We start from the raw sequence: 21,281 nt of genomic DNA, 5'->3' as shown, positions 1-21,281 counted from the left end.
TCTTGGAACGTCGTTCACTAACGCACACCCGCAATTTCACCGTCATCTGTTGCCCCGCGGGCTGTAGGAATATCGATTCGACGTAAGGGCTCTTCCCTTCCGGTGTCCCGTTAATTGTGTCAAACGGCACTGGCACCGCGTAAAATTCTTTCCGAACAAAGGCGTCCATGCTCGACCGTTTGAATTTACGCCGCTGAAAAACGCGACGCGGCCTTTTTAGCCTGTGAGAGGCTCGTCGCCGATCCATCGACGTCGATTCGACGCGCAAACCGCAAATTGCGATTATTACTAATGGACGGCAGCGCGGATGAAAATATTTACACTCTGAGACGTGAGCTTCGTGCTAACTAATTAAACGACTACCTACCATGGGACGGGAGAGATTATAACTAATTATTAACTTCGTTAAGCATTAATCTGCTTTTCCGCGATTGGTAGTCATTAACACGAGTTAATTAGTCAACCGCTGTTAGTTGTCAACAAGATAGATATGGATACAGTGATATTAAAGAGGGGAAATGCACGACGCGAAATTCAACCCCGTGAATCATCGTAGTTTATTACTTTCGCAATGTCGTCGCATCAGCGCGACTCGACGAGACGAAATCTCGTTAAATAGCCGTTGATTCCGCAATTAAGGTTAACTCAGTTACGCGACAATCGCTTGTAATTTAATCAGCGCGCGTAGTTACTCATTTCCATTATTTTACATAATATCAAGTGGCCGTACTGGAGCGCTAATTAACGGTAGTCATGTAATAGCGCTGCGCGGTCCTCCCACCGCGGTACCACGTAATTGTAGCAGTTGGGGAAAAAAAATTGCGTCACGCGCGCGTGGAGGAATTCGCGATACATTGCCGCGAGAGCAGCTATAAATTCGCGAAATTCGTTGAGGTGAAAATTTATGCCAAACGTCCGCGTACCGCGATACGGTTCTACGCGTACAGGGTGTCCCACAATTCGCGCATTTAATACTTGTAACACATCAAGTTTGTGAATCTTGGAAACGATCCTTTCGTAGAAACGATTCAGGATTCGTTGTCTACTCGTTGACATATATTACAGATCGCATCTAGAAGCTTACCTTTCTAGAAAGTAAGCACGAATTTACATCCTTCGAACGAATGAGATTTTATTGAGAAGCAAGAGGCTTCATTCGCGAAGGGGAGCCTTTTTCTCGTCGACATTTTAGTCACGGAAAAACTGCATTCCGTATAATAAATTTGCCACTAAAATTAATGGCGAGTTAATGGTCGGGGGGGTTCTATCGTCTTAATCGTGTTTTATATTAATATTCATTCCGCGACGCGCGCGAGAAACGAATATTCTTATCGACCTCGCATATCTTGGCTTGGCCGATACCTCTTTCGGGGGCCCGTCGATCGACCAAGCATCCGCTTTATTAACGATGGAAATTAAAGTCGGCCGTCGATCGGCCGCCGCGGCGCGGCGGCGCGGCGCGGCGCGTTTCTGGGACACTCTGTATACGCGCGTGTTCTGGTACACGTGGCCGCTGATATACGGCGGAACGGCGGTGCGCGGGCAACGCCGAATTTAATAACGCGGAACTGCGACGCGGCGAGGTGCGACGCCGCGCCGCGGTCCATACAATCGGGACAATCAACGTCGTCGAGCGACCATTAGTCCACGATTACGGGCGACTTTATTACACGGGCCGCGCGCGCGCGCGCCACTCCTAGAGAGCGAAACGCACAATCGGCGGCATTATCGGTAGACGAGTGCTCGTGCGGAAAGGGATCGACCGCGAGTGTGCTCTATCCGGCCGATCGGATTTGCCTCGCAGCGGGGCACTCGAGGACTCGAGCCGAGTTCTCGAGACGAACGAGCGCTGCGCGCGAAGCGGAGGGAAAGGGGAGAGCAAGGAGAGCGAGGGGGACCCATTCTTAAAACAGCATGTTAATCGACGGACGTTACTTAAAGGGGAAATGACAATGGCTAATGAAAATGTCTCTTGCGCGTTCGATCGTGACGTGTCACTCTCTCTCTTTCGCTTTTCTTTCTAGGTCTTCCTAAAAGGATCTCACTATCAAAACGCAAAAATATAACAAAAAGAGTACAGATAAATAAATACTGATGAAGGTAGAATACGATTCTCGCGGAGACCTAGGAGACCTGAAAACTAACTATAATCGCGATCGCGACGTAGGTAAAACAGACGCAACAGATTTCGCTGATTTTATTTCGTCGCAAATAGCCCCTTTAGCATCGTTTATATGTCGAGTGTGGCGTGTAAAAAAAAAAGAAAGAAAGAACCGGCAGATAAAAGCCGCTGGCCAGACACGAGAAACGGCGATAAGATGCCGATAGCGCGCGCGAGTCCCTCTGTTCGGTGCATAAAAAAGGAACAATGGAGCTCATTCGCGATAGCCGCATACAGCCGCCTTCCGCGCAATTATCCACCCGCACACTCGAGAAAGGAGACCCCGGTCCCACCTGGCTCGACGAGACCCGGCCGCTCGCATCTCGGGCACGCTTCTCACGAAGCGGAGTAAAAGGAAAAAGAGAGATACGCGCGATAGCCTGCGTCTCAGGATTGCGTGCCGTTCGGGCGTAGGTAGGAAAATATATACATATATCGCGTATCGACGGCTCTCCCGTCGCGTAGAGGTTAGGTTCGCCGGTGGACGCGAGGCGAGGAGCTACGACCACGGATGCGTCATCATCGATCCGTGGATCTCTCTCTTTCTCGCGTGCGCGCGCGCGCGCACGGTCGTGACGACGTACGTGAGCGGCGGAGCCGAGAACGTAAAACTCGCCGAAAAGACGACGGGGAGAGAGACCGAGACTCCGAGAGACGACACTCGCGTAGACGAGAACTCGCGCGTACGACGCGGACGCCGCGGCCGCGGCGGCTCCGTTCCGCTTACCGCGTTTCACCGTTTCGGCAATCGGCTCGTCGCGAGCCGTCGATTCCCGAGGCCAGGTCGCGCGACTCGCCAGCGGCTCGGTCGCCATTTTTGACTGACTGCCCGAGCGAGCGTCACGGTACATACGGTACGTAGGCGCGAGAAAAAAAAAAGACGCGCGAAAAGGAGAGACACGCCCGGCGGCGATTCGCGCTCGGACGTAGCGACTCGGGCCTACGTATGTATGATGTATATGTATGTACTCGAAGTCGAGTGTCCCTAATAATCCTGCGCCCGCCGATGTGGCTTTCACGTCACGTCCCGGCCCCAACCGTCGCTCGACGTATTTCAGACAATTACGACTCCGGACGGAATTCTACCTGCAATTCGGCAAATCGTAAATATAATCGCGGATACAATGCCCCGCTGCGCCAACTGGACATCGTTATGATTTATATTTATTGATAAATTTATTGATAAATTAATCATTATATAGATAAATTAACCCTCCGTCTGTATACGTGGGTCTACGGCGTTCGAGCCCAAATGATATCTGCTCGTAATTGTAAAACTTGCAAGCAACCTGCAGAAAACATTTAATAAACTATGATTATCAAAATGACAATAAAATCGTCAACTACAATGTTATAGACAGATGTTTTGTGAATTTTTTCAGATTTTTCTAAATACTTTAAGGTAAGGAAAAATAGCGTTAAACGTGACAGATTCACGTATACACTCCAACGGGGCAAAAAAACCATATACAGACGTTAAATAAGAATTATATTTACAGTAGACCCTCGTATAACACGGGGGATCCATTCTATGTTAGATCCATTCTACGATATAAGAGTAAATATATAAGACGTAAACTGCAGTAAGCTATTGACTAATGGGGTTTTTACAATCCAAGAACAATCGATTGTGGTTGGTCTTGGATTGTAAAAAGTGCTTACGACTTTCGTTTTACTGCGTACTCTTACGGCTATTGTAGAATGGACTTTATACGAGTCACATATTATACATATATGGATTATGTGTGCATATGGAAACACATTTTTTGTATAAAAGGGTTGTGCAAGGGTTTATTATAAAAAATGTAAAAAGAATATTTGAAGATATAACAGTAAAATATTTTCCATTTCACTTAAAAACAAATAAATGATCCAATTTTTTGTCGTTTACGAATCCATGTTATATAAACCCATATTCTACTGTATTTTGTTCACGTTGGCTCGAATCTTCCCCGTAGGATGCTTTTAAAATGCATCTGTAGAGATGTAATAGCATAAATATGTATATTCGCGTTCGTCTTTAAAAAATTGATAATCAATGTAGTCCACATGCGGAGAAAACGGACACGAGAACAAACGCGCGTGTCGCGAACCGGCGCGGCGCGGCGCGGAGCGTTCGCGCGAGCTCGCGAAATTGCATGCTCGTATCTTTCGCCCGCGCGCGCGTCCGCGGAAAGAGAGAGAGAAAGAGAGAGAGAGAAAAAAAAGGAGGATCGGAGAACGGAGAGAAAAGGGGACGGAAACACACGCGTGTAATTTCGGCAAATTTTCGTGAAATTGTGCTCACGTCGTTCTCTCGCGGGCACACTGCCATTGCCACGCTTGCCGCCCGCCCGTCCGCCCCGGGTCCATTTTACGGCTGACTCAGCAACGAATTTCACCGACGCGGCAACGAATATTGCTATTGGTAACAGTTTCTGAATACCGTGGGTACCGCCGCAATTTTCACCCGAGACGAATATACCGCGCGCGCGAGCATGGTGGCGGTGGCGGAAGCCCCGGCCCCGGGTTCACCGCACATGTTTTCGCCTCTGAGGGCAGTCCCTCGTCTCTTTCTGTTTCTCACCCGCTCTCTCTCTCTCTCGACGGGGTCATTCTCGCCGAGGAAACCGTTCCGGTGCGAAACGAGACGGGTTAACCCTCTTGCGGTTCCGCTCTGTTCCGCGACAGTTGCCTGTCAGGTCCCATTTAGCCTCTTCGCCGCCGCCCGTTTAGTTGCCGGCTTCGGCCCGTTCTCGAGGAACAATGCTGCCCAACTAACTGAAAGAATCCCATCTGACGTCGGAGTCATTTTTCAGAAAATCACATTTTACGCTCTGTTTCGCGCGATCCACATTTCGCGAGTTGCCTAACTGAAAGGATGTCATTTATTGACGAGACACGATTCTATTCTATTCTATTCTAATATTCTATTCTATTCTAATTGTAAGATAAGGATGTGCGTACATGTGTTCGAAAGACGCGTGGTGTTTCAGCGATATCTTAAAATTTAATGTTTTCTGACGCATTTTGACTTAAATATGTCTTTTTAATCTTTTGCGCGTTGATTAGTTTTCATCTGTTTAGCTCCCAGTTCGAAATTAAAAGAAACTGTACACACATACATAAATAAAATATTTTATGCATTTATGCAAATTGACTCTTTAGAAATGTCCCACATTCACATCACAGTATTCCTTATATTTATTATCTCTATATAATAATAAGAATACTTCAGGTTGGTAATAAAGAAACCTTCATCGTTTCTTTTCAAAATTTTCCTCCTAAAAAAAATATCTGCTTTAGTGGTAGAATTTATGTTAAAATAACTAAACTTACAAACTTCCGGATTATGTCTTTCTCAGGTGGATCATAAAACATAGGTATTTTGTATAATATGCAGCGATCGTAAAACATAACTCTTGTTTAATATGGTACATTATTAATATTTCTATTTAAGATAATATTTCTAATAATTTTAATAATAATATTTCCAACTAAAATAATCTTTGCTCAATCTTGATCAAAAATGTGATTAACATTTTGAAAAAGATGCAAATAAGAACGAGTTTGCTTTTATTTCGAGGGTATCAATAAAGCTGAATTACACTTCATGTTAATTGTTTAATTAATATAATTATTTCTAAAAGTTTCATTTAGTAAAGTTATTACTACCAATTACTCCAGGTTATTAGCATCAAGCAAAACACAAATTTAACATAAATTAATTAGCATTATGGTATGTATATTTTTTCCTCCTCAGAGGAAGCGAATTAAATAGGTTTAAAAGCGGGTTTAAAAGGCTCGTATTTATAATTCCTGCTGAACAAGTCAACCGAAACCAGTCAAGACTGAAACCAGTCTTGAGATATGATATACGATTTAATAAATGGATCTGTAGAGTCAACTTAATATATTCGTCATATTTATAATCGCAATTTAACTGAAAAATTCAAATAAAATTTGTCTCAAAACACAGCTCGTCCATCGGAACATAATTTCTTGTGATTTAATAATAATAAAATATTAATAGCTCTTGAATTTTATTAGCCGAATGTTATCTTCGGGAAAAATTGAGTAAGTATCTCTCAAATGTACGTATGAGACTTGAGAAAAAATGCTTTTAAATAATTTCAATAATTTAAATAATTTAAAATTAGTTTAGAAACGGAGAGTAATTATTTATGTGAGAAACCTTGAGATTCAAGAATAGATTTTCAAAGAGATAAAAACTAGCAATTATATGTATACTTATCCACTTTACGACACTCTTGTAGTTTATATAATAACGGATAATAATGGATAATAATTATTTTGTATTGCGTGTTGATTATACGATACGCGCCTTTTTATTTGAAAAATTAAATTCATGATCGAATATGCGTCAACGATATAGACGCGCGCCGCCGCGCGCGTATAAGATGTGAAATCTAATCCTCCAATTGATGAATGAATTTTATTGGAAAAATATTTATGGAAATTAATTTATTGTTATTACTTTTTTTTCCAATATTTTACATCTCGAGATCAGTGGAATTGTTTGACTTTTAATACGTCGAGAAAGAAATATAAAATTACATCGCTATACCTTTTGTGGTGACTTAATCTGAATTTTCTGATTCGTTGAAATTCACAATGATTCTTGATTTATTAAGTTCTCTTACACAATTTCTCTTCTCTTGGAAGGAAAAATAAAAAAATGGTAAAAATAACGATAAATTGATTTATATAATACGTAGAAGTATTATTTTGAACAAAATAAAGATAAACGTTATTTTTTAATATTTTAACGATGTGATTAACTAGTAATGGTTAAATTATAATGTATATAATATGCATATCACATATTTGCAGCATATTCGTTGTGACTTACGATTCAAACAACGATACTTCTATTAAGCTTTAAAATATTCACAAAGCTTTCTTTCATTCGAGAGAGACCACTCGAGAGAAATTAAATTTATCTCAAGCGACGATAACGGTGGGGAACGAAACGGTAAATGTACGATAGTATCCTTCTTGTAACTTCGAGATATAAGCGATAACGTGTGGCGTGTGTGTATACATTTGAGGCGTCTATTTTATTACACATCTATTTTTTAATACACTAAGAGCCTCGTAACGGCGCGGGCGCGGGCGCGGCGAAGAATTGACTGCGAACGCTCGAAGTTCGGCGCTCGTGCTTGTAAACAAACCGAGTACCTAGTACGGCATACGCCGGCGGCTTGTGTTATAATGCTGTTATATGCACAGGGTCGCCGCGTTATCATCGTACGCGGCGTGGCTGATTGTAAGCGAGTGTAAATCGCTCCGTAGTCCGCGTACGTCGTCGCATTATTATTTCCCGAGACGCGACCGCATTGCAAGTTCGAAGAGAGAGAGAGAGAGACAAGTACCCAGATACGCGATTATTTCCCAACGATTGTCAACAGGTAGCGGCGAGAACATTTGCTCCGCTATTATCCTTATTCGAAACGCGATTGAGAGGAAACGCGATTATTTCGACTATCTGCTCACGCGCTTGCTTAATTTTACGATTATTTAACATAAATGCATCGCGGCAACGGCTGTTCGTTGAAGCAAGTAGTTCGTGCGATGCATCTCTACTCGAAATGACAAGTTGAATAGAAAATAAGAATTGTAGATTGCTGTTTTGTTGCGACATTTACTTCTACTTGACATGTATTTATCAATAAAATTGTTAATAATATCTCTCGTGCGTTTGAAACGTACACTGTCCATGCGGTGTATTGCATTTTGATAGTATACTTTTAAAGCAGGGCACACACTTTTCGTAGAACGTAACAGTAAGGTTTCGACCAATCGCGTTGCTCAATTCTTTCTTCTACTGTTACAGACGGCCGAATCGAGCAACGCGATTGGTCGAAACCTTATTGTTACGTTCTACAGAAAAGTGTGTGCGGCCATTGGATCTTGCTTAGCCATTGATTTAACTCTCGTGGTATCGGAATAATGTTGCTAGCGCAATCCTCGAAGTTTTCGGTCATAAAGGGAAGTTTACACACGCAATGATTAGTGGCGCCAATAATCGACTAACGCCTGTAAAAATACAAGTGTAAACACTAATTGATACAAACTGGCGCTAGTAATGTGGCGTTTACTGGCGGTTATTGGCCGTCATTGCGTGTGTAAACTCCCCTTACCGGCACGTCGCGAAACAATTTAACGCAGATTGACTTCGAGTCAGCAGCGTCGCAACGCGTTTGATTGGCAAAGTACCAATGGAAGTAACGCCGCATCTTAATATTGATCAAACGTATAACGGAGATTTCGCTGCTTGGTGATTAACATGTTGATTGCCACGCGAATTTTGTACGTTTTACTCTGGATGATGCCACGGTAGAATTTTCATTATCATTATCATATAATGATAAAATACTATATGGCTGCGCTAACTTTAGATTTAAGCTATTTTTTACGAATTACGAAATGGCTGCAGCAATAAAATCCAAAATAGAGGAAACAAATTAGAAACTAGAAACTAAAGAGTATTAAATTTCTGTGTATGTTTTATTAGATTGTGCTAAAGTGACTGTGTCAGTTTAATAAACGTCGCCATAGCAGTCCACGTGTTAACGTAAATGCATATTTCGCGAAATATATTCGGTCGAGATACATCGCGCACTGACAAAGCGACCGTATTGTCACATTCCGCCGACATTTATTTCTGATTCTAAACAACATTTATTAACCCGCGCTACGATATGAGACAGTAATCGTCCTAGTCGTCGTAAAACAGTCCGTGAAAGTAACACGTATCATGCATAAACGATGCGCGAAGATGCTGGATGTAGAACTGCCAGAATGAGTCGGCGGAGGATTGTAAATTATAAAAATTATTTTCTAGAGTCTATCCATTTTCGAGCCTGTTCATTTCGAGGCAATAGATTATAACATATTAGTTTATTTGCAATATATTTTTATATTTTTAATCTTTAATGTTTAATTTTTTTCTATAAACTGTAGAAATAAATAATATCTATATTCAGATATTTCATGAGATTAAACAATATAAAGCACTTTACCGCTACATTAATTATTATTTTAAATAAAAATTTTTATATATTGTCTAATAATTGTTATAGAAAAAGATTATTCGTGATTCTTTTATAATATTTCATTTCTTATACGTACATTTTGTGTACGTTTGTAATATAATTTTTACAAATCCATTGCCTCGACATTGAAATTAAAAAAATCACTTATTGTACGTACGTTCCCGAATCGAGCAACGCGATTGGTCGAAACTTTACTATTACTGTTACGAAAAAGTGTGTGTCCGGGCCCTTATCCGTGTTCCGAAAACGACGCAACTTCATTCCGAAGCCGCGCGACACGTCGCCTGGCCGTATTGCTCTCTGACAAGAGGCACGAACCAATAAAAATTTAAGAAGAAGCGCGACACGTCGCGAGCCAAGTTGACGGTTGAAATTCAAAAAGCGAGAGTCGTTGCGAGACCGATTATGTGATGGCAAGTCACTATTATCAAATGTGATATACCTCGCTATCAATTCCGTGAAGCACATGTATTAAATGAACATTCGATACATCACAGTTTTTCGTTATCTAATATCTAAACCGCCGAATTTGTGCTTTACTCCGCGCCGCGCCGCTGGGACAGGGCCGTGACGTTCGTTTTCCCTGCACTTCTGAACTCGTGCAATAAGTTAGAATGAAAGAAAATATATTTGTTTTATTCTAACTTATTGCACTATGTTGCACCAGTTCAGCCAGTGCAACTAAAAGAAACACACGGCACCGCGGCGTGGCTCTCTGGAACTGGAGTACTGGAGTCGGGGGGATGGAGCGGGGATAAGAGACTAGGCACGGCGCGCGTTCGATGTGCGTAGTCAGCCTATCGGGGTCTACCCCCCTACTTCATCCCTACCACTCGTGTCGCCGAGAAGCCGCGACCGCCATTTTGGCGTTAACTGCCTGCGGGCTGCGTACAGTGCGTGGTGCGGATCACTTTCGTGATCCGAGTCGCGAATGTATCGCGATTCTGTATTCTGTATCACAGACTGTATCGTGTCCACATCGCGCGTCATTCGCTCAAGAAACGTAATACATCGCGTCGGGAGTGCCGTGCAGTGTCGCGCGAGTGTGAATTCGCTTCGGCATTCGGCAATGAATGTGCGCGCGATTGTAATGCCCTGTCTACAATGAATCGTCGGTCGTCAGTCTGAACGTAGCCGATGGGCCAATGAGGAAAATTTGTTTTCGAGAAAAAATTCTCTTATTGGACCATCGGCTGCGTTCCGATATCCGACTTACGATTCATTGTAGGCTGGCCATAACTCGCGTTCTCGCGAGTAAACGCACATAACCACGGGTGTCGTGCCGTTTGAGCGGATCCACACAATCGCTATACCTGCCTGCTTAGATCCGGGAGTGCCGTGCAAAGTGCCGCGTGTTCACCGTGTCTGATAATTAAGTGTGTGATCGTAATTGTGAGTGAGTGTAGCATAAGAGGAATGCCGACGAAGGATGCTGAGGGGAGGAGGAGGCTCGGGCTGGCGTCGGGCGACGGCGGAGCAACTGTAGGTGAGTTTATAATTTAGTTAAATACTATTCCCGTATTTGCGGAATATCAATTGTCTTCGTCGAAAATTCTGTAATTATGTGTAATTATGTCTAACAAATAATTCATCTACTAAATGTGTAATAAGTAATAAATATCTACTTGAAAAAGGGCGAGTAAGAAATTCAATAATGATTATTCATTTCTTAAAATAGTAATTATTTTGAGCGCTGTTATTAATCTTTATGATATTTTTGTGATTTACAGATTAACGTAACTGCGCTACAACTCCACTGCTGCGCATCGTGCGGGTGAGTCATTTTTTAATTTTGAAGCAATGAATTTATGATAAAATCGTATCAGGAAAGAATCAAGTTAAAAGCATGATAATATTACAGATTGATATAATATTTCATGGATCCATTGCTTTTTTTTAAACGAAGGAGCTGCGAAGGTTTAATCGTGCAATTATCGTACAATTTATTGTGCATACGAAGATGCACACATATTGTTTTATAATATATTTAATATATACAAGCGAATAATCACGTAATTTATTTGTACGGATATGCACAATACCGAATATACGCAACGATGAATGAACTGATTTCTCTTGTCGAGCGAGTTTTAGAATATTTCACTTATAAATTAATTAATCTGTGTAATAAGTACATTTTCTATTTAATCGACTGTCTGCACGCGAGAAAAGAGAGATGATCGGACGGCTCTCTTAATGTAAAGAGGAAGTAATCTCGCGAAACTTATCTCGAGCCCGAGTTTATTTTCGTATTCGTTCGGTATGGTAAAACTACAAATTATCATATTCCGTCTTATCGCCCCGAGAACGCAACCGCGTTTTTAATTCAGCCGACGGCGGCGACGGCTGCGACGACTCGAGAAACGTATTTCGACGAGATGGAGCGAGCGCGATACCGCCGCGCCGCGATGCCACGTTGAGAGAGTGCGGGCCCGCGTTATTAAATCACGGCGACGTGTGTGCATCGCGCGCGGCCGCGTCATAGTTATAGCAAATACACGGCTGCATACACGCCTCGTGGCGTCCCGACGATTGATAGATACCGCCGTGTCGTTCGATATTTCAAAAGCGCATTGTTCGACACGGACTTTGTCTACGCGCCTCCGCAATAGGCGGCTTCCCTCCCAGTTATCGTCGCATCGTCGTCGACGGCATGCATAATTCCGCGTGTTGCACACGGAATGCCCGGGCGAGATTAAACCTTGCGAAATGGGTTATTGTGTATCCGCGCGTGGCGCAAGTGCTTAAATAGTCATTGCCGGTACACCGTATATATGCGCAATTGCAGAGTGCTCGAGTAAATATTACGATCGATGCTCGTCTTTCGGCGTATATAAGCGCGCAAGTCATTATCTTTCATTACACGTGCTCCTTGATCGCCCTTAAAAATACCTTCTCCACCTAATCGGCTGCGTCTTAATTTCTGCAATTTTGCATAACACTCTGCATAATACTCTAATCTGTAATTTAGCAATTTATTCCACGCGAAAAAGGAACGCTCGCGCCCTTCTCTGTGATTTTTATCTCGATATACTTACGTAGCTTTAATCTGAAATTTATATTTAGTTCAGGTGCGATGACTGTTATTGAATTTTATATTGAGAGAGCACGGCGCACACACGCGATAATGACGTAAAGATCGCCAAGATTTTCCGACCGCCGCCCCGGCTCGCCGTCGAGGACTTTGCGTGTAATTTTGCCGAAGCGAATTTCGTTGTGCGAGCAGACGTTTAAAATATGCGGCAGGCAGTACGAACTCAATTTACCGTCGGTACATATACCGAATGAACTTCCCCTATCAGAGAAGGGAGCTCAGCGGAAATCGTTGCCAAGAAAAATAGTAAGAGCCATTCACTTCGCCGCGTAATGGAGTTAAAGGATTTAGAATTTGGCACGCGCGGGTGGATCGGTTCGCGGCGGCGGCGGTGTCCCGGTCTTAACCCTTGGATTACCGAATCTCGTACATACTACTCGAGGAATGGATCATTGAACGTCGGTCGGACGATAAAACGCGCCGTAAAGGCCGCTAAGGTCGCTAATTGTCCTGATGGAAAAAGTCGAGCGTGAAGGAAAAAGAAAAAGATAATATCGCTGAAAGACCGAAAGGAAGAGAATATTCCGAGTTCTTGGAATGCCTGCACCTGTCGACACCTGTTCTTAATTGGGCTCCCTATGAAAGATGCGGGGAGATCGAATAGCGAGGCTCTCGATAACGATTTCAGGCGCATAAAGTTCCCATTGCAATCACGTTTTCAATCCCGTCTCTCGTACGCGTTACGCATTATTGCCCCAACGTTTCTTTTTTACGGCATAATGCAAGTACCTACGTTCGATCGCGTGATCGGAGTTCGTTGCTGAATCCCATTCTCGATTATCGTGCTGTAACTGTAGCACCGATTGTTAAGACGGAAAGCATATTATTTGTCGAGCGCATATATTCTTGCGCTCTCGCCGTGAAGTATAATTTCGTGCATCTTGAGTCGAGAGAATTATAACGATTGATTTGATTGACGGTCGGATAAGAGAAATCTATTTTTTCCCTTTTTTTTTGCAAGAAAGAAATTAAGAGCAGGAATTTTAACCGAAATGTTTCTTTAATTAGGAAAACTTATCATAATTAAGAAACTTATTTGTTCTAATTATTAAAAAATAAAAAAATAAAGTAGTAAAGTATTTTAAAAATCTGTAAATTATCTGCTTATCTTTTAACCGTAATTAATTGTCATCTTTTGTTCGACACTTTTACATCAGACATATACCTTATTTTGTTTCTAAAATTGAGTTTTCTCGTATGTAGCCATCCTTAAGCCCACCCGCAGCAATATTAGCATATGAATTTTCATGAGTTTAATATTCATGGACGCTGTTTGTTTTGTGGCAGTTATGTATTATATGGGTGGAATCCAGTTAAAACAAGTTTAACAACAAAAGCAAATATAGTTGGTTATACAACGAACTGAATCTAGATATTTGCTGCGGTGTGCTTTTCTAAAAAAAGTTCAAAGATAATTCCTCTTTCCGATGCAAATCCGATCGGGCATTCATCTTATTGCACCTGTCGGCACCTGTTCTTAATTGGCTCTCTCTGTAAAAGATGGACAGATCGAACGGCGAAGACCTTAAAAACTTTCCGATGATATTAAATATCTTGATGAATAAGGCTTATAATAAAGAGAAGCTAGCAAGCGGAGAATAATTTTGTTATTCACTTGCGCTTTTTGAGCTTGAATAAGAATAGATTTTTTAGTATCAGTAAAGTAGCAGTATCTAGTAAAATAGCAATACTGGTATAAATTATAGATAGATTTAAGTTTTTTTAAGGAAAATATTATTTTGTATACGTTCCTGAAATTCGGTATATAAATTAAATAACATCTCAATAATCATATAGAGTTAAATTGACTTTAACATCCGCTGTGCTATTAAAATATCGATAAGTTTTCGAAAAGTTTTAGAAAAAGGCAGTCCGTTCGATTGTCGGCTGCAATTATCATGATGATCTGCGCATCGTCCGCAATATGTATAATTTAACTCGGGGAGGAGATTCGCGAGAGATCGGGGGAATGCCTCCGCTAGTTAGCGGCGCGCGTTTTGATTGTTTGCGACGCGCCGAAAATTTACTCATCTCCATACGCGCGCGATCAGGCTCTCCGGCCGTGATTCGCCGGCATTCATGAACCAGCAATTTTATCGACAAACACCGGACGACGTTCAAATACATATTTAATGCCCGTGCGTATGCATTTGCGTGCGTGTGCGTAAACATGATTTTGCGCATCGAAATACGGGCCGCGCGGTTTGCACAGCTGATGGATCAATACAGGACATTACCGCGACGAGTAATAAGTTGCCAATACCTGATTCATCACCGTCAATACCGTCGGAGTACATCGCGATAATTAGCCGGTAATCCTTGAACGTTCGATAACCGAGGCGTACGAACCCGGGGCGAGTGTACGTTGACGCGGTACACGGTACACGCGTGACAGCGCCGCCATGCGCGCGTGAACGCTTCTCGCAAATGGTAATTACCATCCGGGGGTGATAACTTTGAAGATACCCGATTAATGCCAGTTCCGTGGTTTAGCATAAGCTAAGATTATAGGAGACAGCCCATGTTATCGAAGTCAATATCGTCAGACTAGCTCAGATTGGGGAACGTATAGCGATGTATACGATGATGATGGTCGTTAGAATGGCACGACGGTGATAAGCCGTAATTGCAGCCTCTGCAGAAAGCACTTAATCTGTACATATATTATTGCGCCATAATGCTATATATTTTCGTTTATCGAGAACTAAATCTGCGGAAAAATTATGTCGCGTACAGGCCAGTCTTTATTCTCGTAACGTCTTATCTCACTGACTCTGCTAATCGATAAAAAGCAATTATTTTCATAGGTAATCGCAACAACGTTACGTTAAATAACCACTTTATATCTACCACCTCTCTTGTATGTAATTTGCTCTTTATTGCATTATTTCGTCCTCCCGTAAAATAGAGGAATGACAAAGAGCCGTCATCGCTATTTATTATCTACGCGCTTAGGTTACCAGATAATTTCGCTATTCTGCAGGTGAAGTACGGCGTAGACGGCCGGCAACCGGGGAGTTTTGGCCCTTATGAAATATAAACCGTCGTACCGCACGATCGTTTGCGGCGTCGTGCGCAACCCTCGAAATGCATCAAGACTGCGTGCAAGTGCTAAAGCTTTCTCTCTCTCTCTCTCTCTCTCTCTCTCTCTCTCTCTCTCTCTCTCATCTCACCGCACTCCCGCGTATATTTCATCATCGTAGATTCCGCGGTGTTGTCGCGGTGCTCTCTCCCTGTGTGCATTCCTCTTGCGAGGAATATAGCGAATATATAGCGAAATGAAGTCCATCGATATACGGTCTGTGCGCGCGACCGTAGCCGTTTTCGCGATTACGATTTGAGAAAAGTTCACCGTGTGACACCCAGGATGACTCATTGGTGCAATATTGCGATAATAAAGACATTTGGCGGGTATCCAGCTGCGTGTATGGGATTTTACCCTACTGTAAACAGTCGTTTCGCGAAGACGGACGGCGAAACTTTGCGAGCGGCGCGGGCGCGGCGGTGTATACTCTTCGCGGGATTTGACGAACTCTCTCGCTTCCTTTCCTCCTCCCTCCCCCTCCCCCTTCTCCCCCCGCTTTAGCCCGTATGCGAACGCACGTTGCACGCGTTTTAGATTTTTCCACAGAGCGCTTCCTCGTTGTCGGGACTCCGGCTCGCTAGTTTGAAAGAACTCCGCGCGTTTCTCTCTTTTTTCCCCTCCCTCGTCGCCGCAACCCACGATCTCGCTCATCGCATACGAATCGCATTACGACCGCCTCCCCGACGATACTGAGTTCTCTCGATATTGCGTGCACGATGTATCCGTATCGGTCCCGGTGAAATCACCGCAACGCGTAACCGCGACGTCGCGTCGATAAAACTCGTACGCGAAACGCATACACTGCACTTACTCGAATCATTGACTCATGCTGCCGATCGCTGCGATGTCACGGTCGCGGGGGGGCTTTTACGAGCCACCCGTTATACCATCCTTCATACTTGTAGCCCGGAATCGTTTGGCTATTGCACAACTGACAACGCATGCATATTCAAACGAGTCGCGTTGGTTTTCATCGCATGCATTGGAGGACTCTTGTTATACGCATCGCGATTTCGCACGGCTAATGCATTCGTGCACCGTATCCAAGTCGCGATTCCGAATCGGTAAACACGCCGCGCGGGCGCACGGTGCGGCGAGCGCGACATTATTGGAATCATCATGTATTCTCTCCCTCTTGTCGCCGCGCTCGTTATTTTCCTTTTTTTTTCTTCTCGCAACTTTAGGTCCTTTTTCTCTCTCTTTCTCTCTCTCTTTTTCGTACGATTACGACACGTTTCGCACGTCGTTGCGCGAGCTCGAAAATTTTTTAATCTCGCCGACCGGAGCGCACTGCCCGGAAATTAAAATGCGTCCACTTCGTTAGGTAAATTTTTAATATGCGCAAGTAGTGCGCGCCCGCACCTGCGTTCTATGCGTGCACCCCTCTGGAAATCCGCACGTAAAGTACGCAAAGCGCGATACAATAAAAATCACAAGGTACAAGGCGAAATTGCGAAAAATCCATACGATACGCAATTATGGCGCGCTGTTGGCGCTCTCCGATACGGTATGGTCGCGTATGGCCTTAATTTTTTACTGGAAATAAATCTTGCGTTTTATCCCGCGCGCCGGTTTCGACCTACGCACTGGTGATGTCCCACTCGCGCCACACGTTAAATTTTAATGACATACTTTTTAACGAATTTGAACGTTATTCGTTAGTGGAAATTTTATAGAAAGCCATTATTTGTTGCAACTTTTTAATTACGTAATACTCTCGCAAATATTCGTTAAACTGAAATTCTGTTATAATCTCGGTTGTATTCGTTCGCACCTCCGAACTTTAATTCACGGAAATTCTTAGATTTTTAATCGGAGATAATTATGAAATTAAAATAATTGGAATATTCGCGTTTTTCGATGTAAGATGTATATTCTGGTCCATTTTTGACATTTTACATAAGCAAATAATTCGCTGTTCTTCGCCGCGTGACGCAAAAATTCACCGGAACTTACCGTGCGAAAATATCTCATAATACGAACGACGGAGAAATAACGGTATAAAAGGCTCATGCGCTCTTCATTTCATAAAAACGTACGTTCTCATTATCTAATTTCCACCTCTCATTAGCCGGCGGGAGTTTTTTGTACGCCACGCCCTACCCTTCGGATGCACTTTTGCAAACGTATCACCTGGCCATTTTTCCCCCGGAGCTATATGGACCGTTCCGGTATGCCAGAACAATATCGTCTGCATATGCCGGCCAAAACTTCGACAAAAGAGCCAAAGGGTGCCATGTTGTCGAACACCACGTGTCTCAACGTAGCCGAACGAAGGTCACGTTACGGGTCCTACTTTCACTTAGAGAAAGCGACCGAATTAAAATTGAAATCGAAATCAAACGAAAATCAGCTTTCTCTCTTTTATAATTGATGATATATAGCATTGTAATAAATTTGAATTATTGTATAATAAATTACAAATTTATCTCATCATCATTCGACGGGGAACACTTGATAGTCATGTATCTCCTTCATGAATGTATGAAACTCAATGTGTACCTGCTTTATGTATAATAGAATTATAGGATCGAATCAAGTAAATGGAGACATGTATTTATGCATCGATATTTCTCGCATTTTATTTCTTATGCAATCAGAATTTTTCATTGTATCATATCAATGAGAATATTTCTTTGCACGTATCATCATAAAACGTATTACAATTATACATTTAAAAATACATTTAATATAATAATAATCGTGATAAGCTCAAATAATTAGAAATCAAACATATATAACGAAAAGAGCACAGAGCCGCAACAAGATGTTCGCGTTAAATTATTTTTAATTTTATTTTTTAATTTAAATAGATATTTTCCAATTATAATAACATTTAAAAACTTAATAACATAAAAAAATTATAATATTACATTAAAAACATTTAATATAATATTATAATCGATTATAATATATAATTGCTATTAGAGTAGTACTTATAACTTTATGATTGCCATTCAGAGCTAGAAATTGAAACAACTTTATTGGAAAAAGAAATTATTGCCAGTTTTTATGCTTTTAAATATCGAGCTATTCACCTGAGATTAATGAGATTTCAGTTCTTGGATCTTAATTGATTCGTGTGTATCGAAAGTAAAGAGACTGAAAGAGACTATTTATATTTATCAAGAGAGAAAATTGGCGTTTTATTCCTATAACTGATTTATCAGATGCAAAATATATTCACCCATAGAAAAAAAAGAGCCAACGATATTTCACTTTACAGTATCGGATGTTATTCTAATGTCAGTTCGAACGAATATATTTCGCAATCACATTCCACAAACACAGGAGCCTTCCACACACTTGTCGCGAAGAAATAGAGTTGTACCGTGTATCTGGCAGACTGATTGCGCGTGACGTAGCTTTAAGCATTACAGTAACGCGATATTTTGCGTATTCCCGCGTGCGTACGCGCGCGCCGGGGATATTTTATTCATATCCTTATGGCTCTCTCTCTCTCTCTCGCTCTTCCTTCCTCCCTCCCTCCCTCCCCACCCCCTCCCCCTCGCTCTCTCTCGCACGCACACGTGTTCGGCGAATATTTCAGCCGTGACACAAAGGTATCCGAATTCGCGGATGTAGAAAACGTCCCGATCGCGGCGCTCATGCATGTATTCATGCACGGTCGCGCGCGCGAGTATCTTTAGAAGATGCACGCGTGATCCGTATTCTCCATGCGGTACTACTCGCTACTTCCAGCTACCCGTACACGTATGGTGCAGCTAGCCGATGCGGTTGAGACTTTCCGTGGGTTATGCCTGCCCCTCGATGAGGCAGGTGGACGTGTCGCCTAGAAATTCGTTAAGGGGGACTTTAGACGCTGCTCCCGTTTATGCTCGAGCAAGTTCGCTAAGGGGAAGGAGGGGATAAGTCTCCCTTTATATCTCGTTCGTGGCGTAAGAATTTCAAATGCAGCGAAATGGCGCGCGTAACGACGGCATAACGAATCAAGAAGCTATCCGAACCATATCTCTTCATTTGGATTAGATTTAGCGACCGGCTTAACGGACGCCGTTAGTTTGGACGAGAGAGTGCGCATCCCGGATCGCAGTATTTTACATTCTTGCGCCGTAATCCTCCGTTTTCTACAGTTGCAGTTTCTTCGCCCTGCGACGAAGGCAAGTGGCGTACTTGGCGGTCCTTTGAACGGCGATCTAATTCCTAACGGCCAATTTCGCTTATAGACCGTGTCGACTTCTTCCCTTGGCTTGGCCGAACTCAATTTCGCAAATGCCGTTTGCGAAAATCGCCACGTAATGCTGCGCGACATTGGCATCTAAGGACGCTTAGAAGATAATCCGATATTATCGAAGCGTTGACGTTAAATTTTGAAATTAATATGCCCTATGTTGTTGATAATTAAAAATATTTTTGTATGTTAAATCTATTAATTCATTTAATCTATAATTTACATATATATGCGTGTATATGTATAATTATATGTTGATTTATACGTTAGTTTATTGGTACAGAACTTTAATAATTCCTAATAGTATGTAATTTTTGAAAAAAAAAAAACATTTAATAATTAATAGGAATTTAGGAATTTTATTTGTGTAATATTTTATTACTGTCGCCCGTCCATTGTCGCGAACGAGCTCTCATTTGCCTTGTTTTGTTTATTTATAATTAATAGGTGTGGCATATTGTCCGATGTCGAAAGATATTTCAAACTACTTACGCGCAGCTTTAACGTCTCGCATCCTTGACATTTATATGTCTGATATATTTCATACGTTGTGTGTCGCGGAAATTACAATTTGTTTTACACCTGGAGGCGAATAACCGCCGCATACGCGTGAAATCTGAATCGGCTTGCAATAACAAGAAGTGTGGATTCCAGCATAGAGGGAAATTGACAACACGTAAAAAAACATTTCCTACATTTTGCTTTCATCCTATTGTTTTCAGATATCGGAAACACTCGATTAAGAATTTTATTATGATGATGTGGTTCGTGTTATATGAAAATTAAAAAGAGTTTAATCGATATGGAAATATATCTACTTCATTTATGCGCGAATGTAACAAAAATTACGAGAAACGGGGAAAAAGGCGCCTTGATAAAAAGGAACCTATTCAATTATTTATTTAATTGTTATTTTATTTGCTATTATTGCTATGTTTTCATTACGTTATTTATTAATAATTATTCTGAATAAATATATAAAGGAATATTATAGTTGTTTTTGTTTATAACTGTTTATATATTTAATTATGTTAATACTTCCAAAACTATTTTATAAACAGTTGCACCTGGTGTTTTGTTATTTTGTTACTGATTGACGTTATAAATATCTGTGTGAAAACGAAAATGTTTGAGAAATAATGAAAGAGGTTGCAAACAGATAATAACTTATTTTAAAAACTATCTTTGTCTGTTTTTTTCAACGTGCAAGCTGTTGCGTGCATTTCATTTCGCCTTGTTCGTGTATATTTCGGTAATTTAAGAAAATCAACAATCGTTCAGTCTTCTGTACGTCAACAACGATAAATCATAAAAATTAGTCTTATCTTTTGTCTTACCTTTCTAATTGGCGGCTTCTGCCCACGATCATTAATTATCTCATTCCATTACCGCGCTTGATTGCTTGGCTGAAATATTTTCACCTGGAGCCACATTAATTCATCATCCGCATTAAATAATAAGAATGTGGCGAAAACTGCCATTAGACGCGTGCTCTCCAGTAATTTGCTGTCTGTTGTACCGCCATTTATATAACTCGAAACATATATCTCGCTGTTACATATAAAATTGCTGCATACAAAAAAGTAAGACGCCAAAAGAAATATTAAAACAATTATTTAACAATTACCATAAAACTGCAGTTATTTTATCCTTATGAATATAATCTTTTGTGGAGATCGAGCGTTGTGTGA

General features: G+C 41.8%; 1 protein-coding gene across 4 annotated transcripts in view; it reads left to right on the top strand.

Moving 5' to 3' along the window:
• LOC139816502 (adenosine receptor A1) overlaps positions 1-21,281 on the top strand; it is a 162,873-nt gene that overhangs the window by 11,390 nt on the left and 130,202 nt on the right. For 3 of the 4 annotated variants that reach the window (XM_071784065.1, XM_071784064.1, XM_071784062.1), the window contains exon 3: positions 10,950-10,993. The exons of the other annotated variant lie outside the window; for it this stretch is intronic. The gene's annotated coding sequence lies outside the window, so the exon portion shown is untranslated. The remainder of the gene's footprint in view (positions 1-10,949; positions 10,994-21,281) is intronic. 4 annotated transcript variants of the gene reach the window in all.

Source organism: Temnothorax longispinosus, chromosome 7, assembly GCF_030848805.1.
Source record: "Temnothorax longispinosus isolate EJ_2023e chromosome 7, Tlon_JGU_v1, whole genome shotgun sequence".
Lineage (NCBI taxonomy): Eukaryota > Metazoa > Arthropoda > Insecta > Hymenoptera > Formicidae > Temnothorax > Temnothorax longispinosus.
This window is presented reverse-complemented; position numbering and strand designations above follow the sequence as displayed.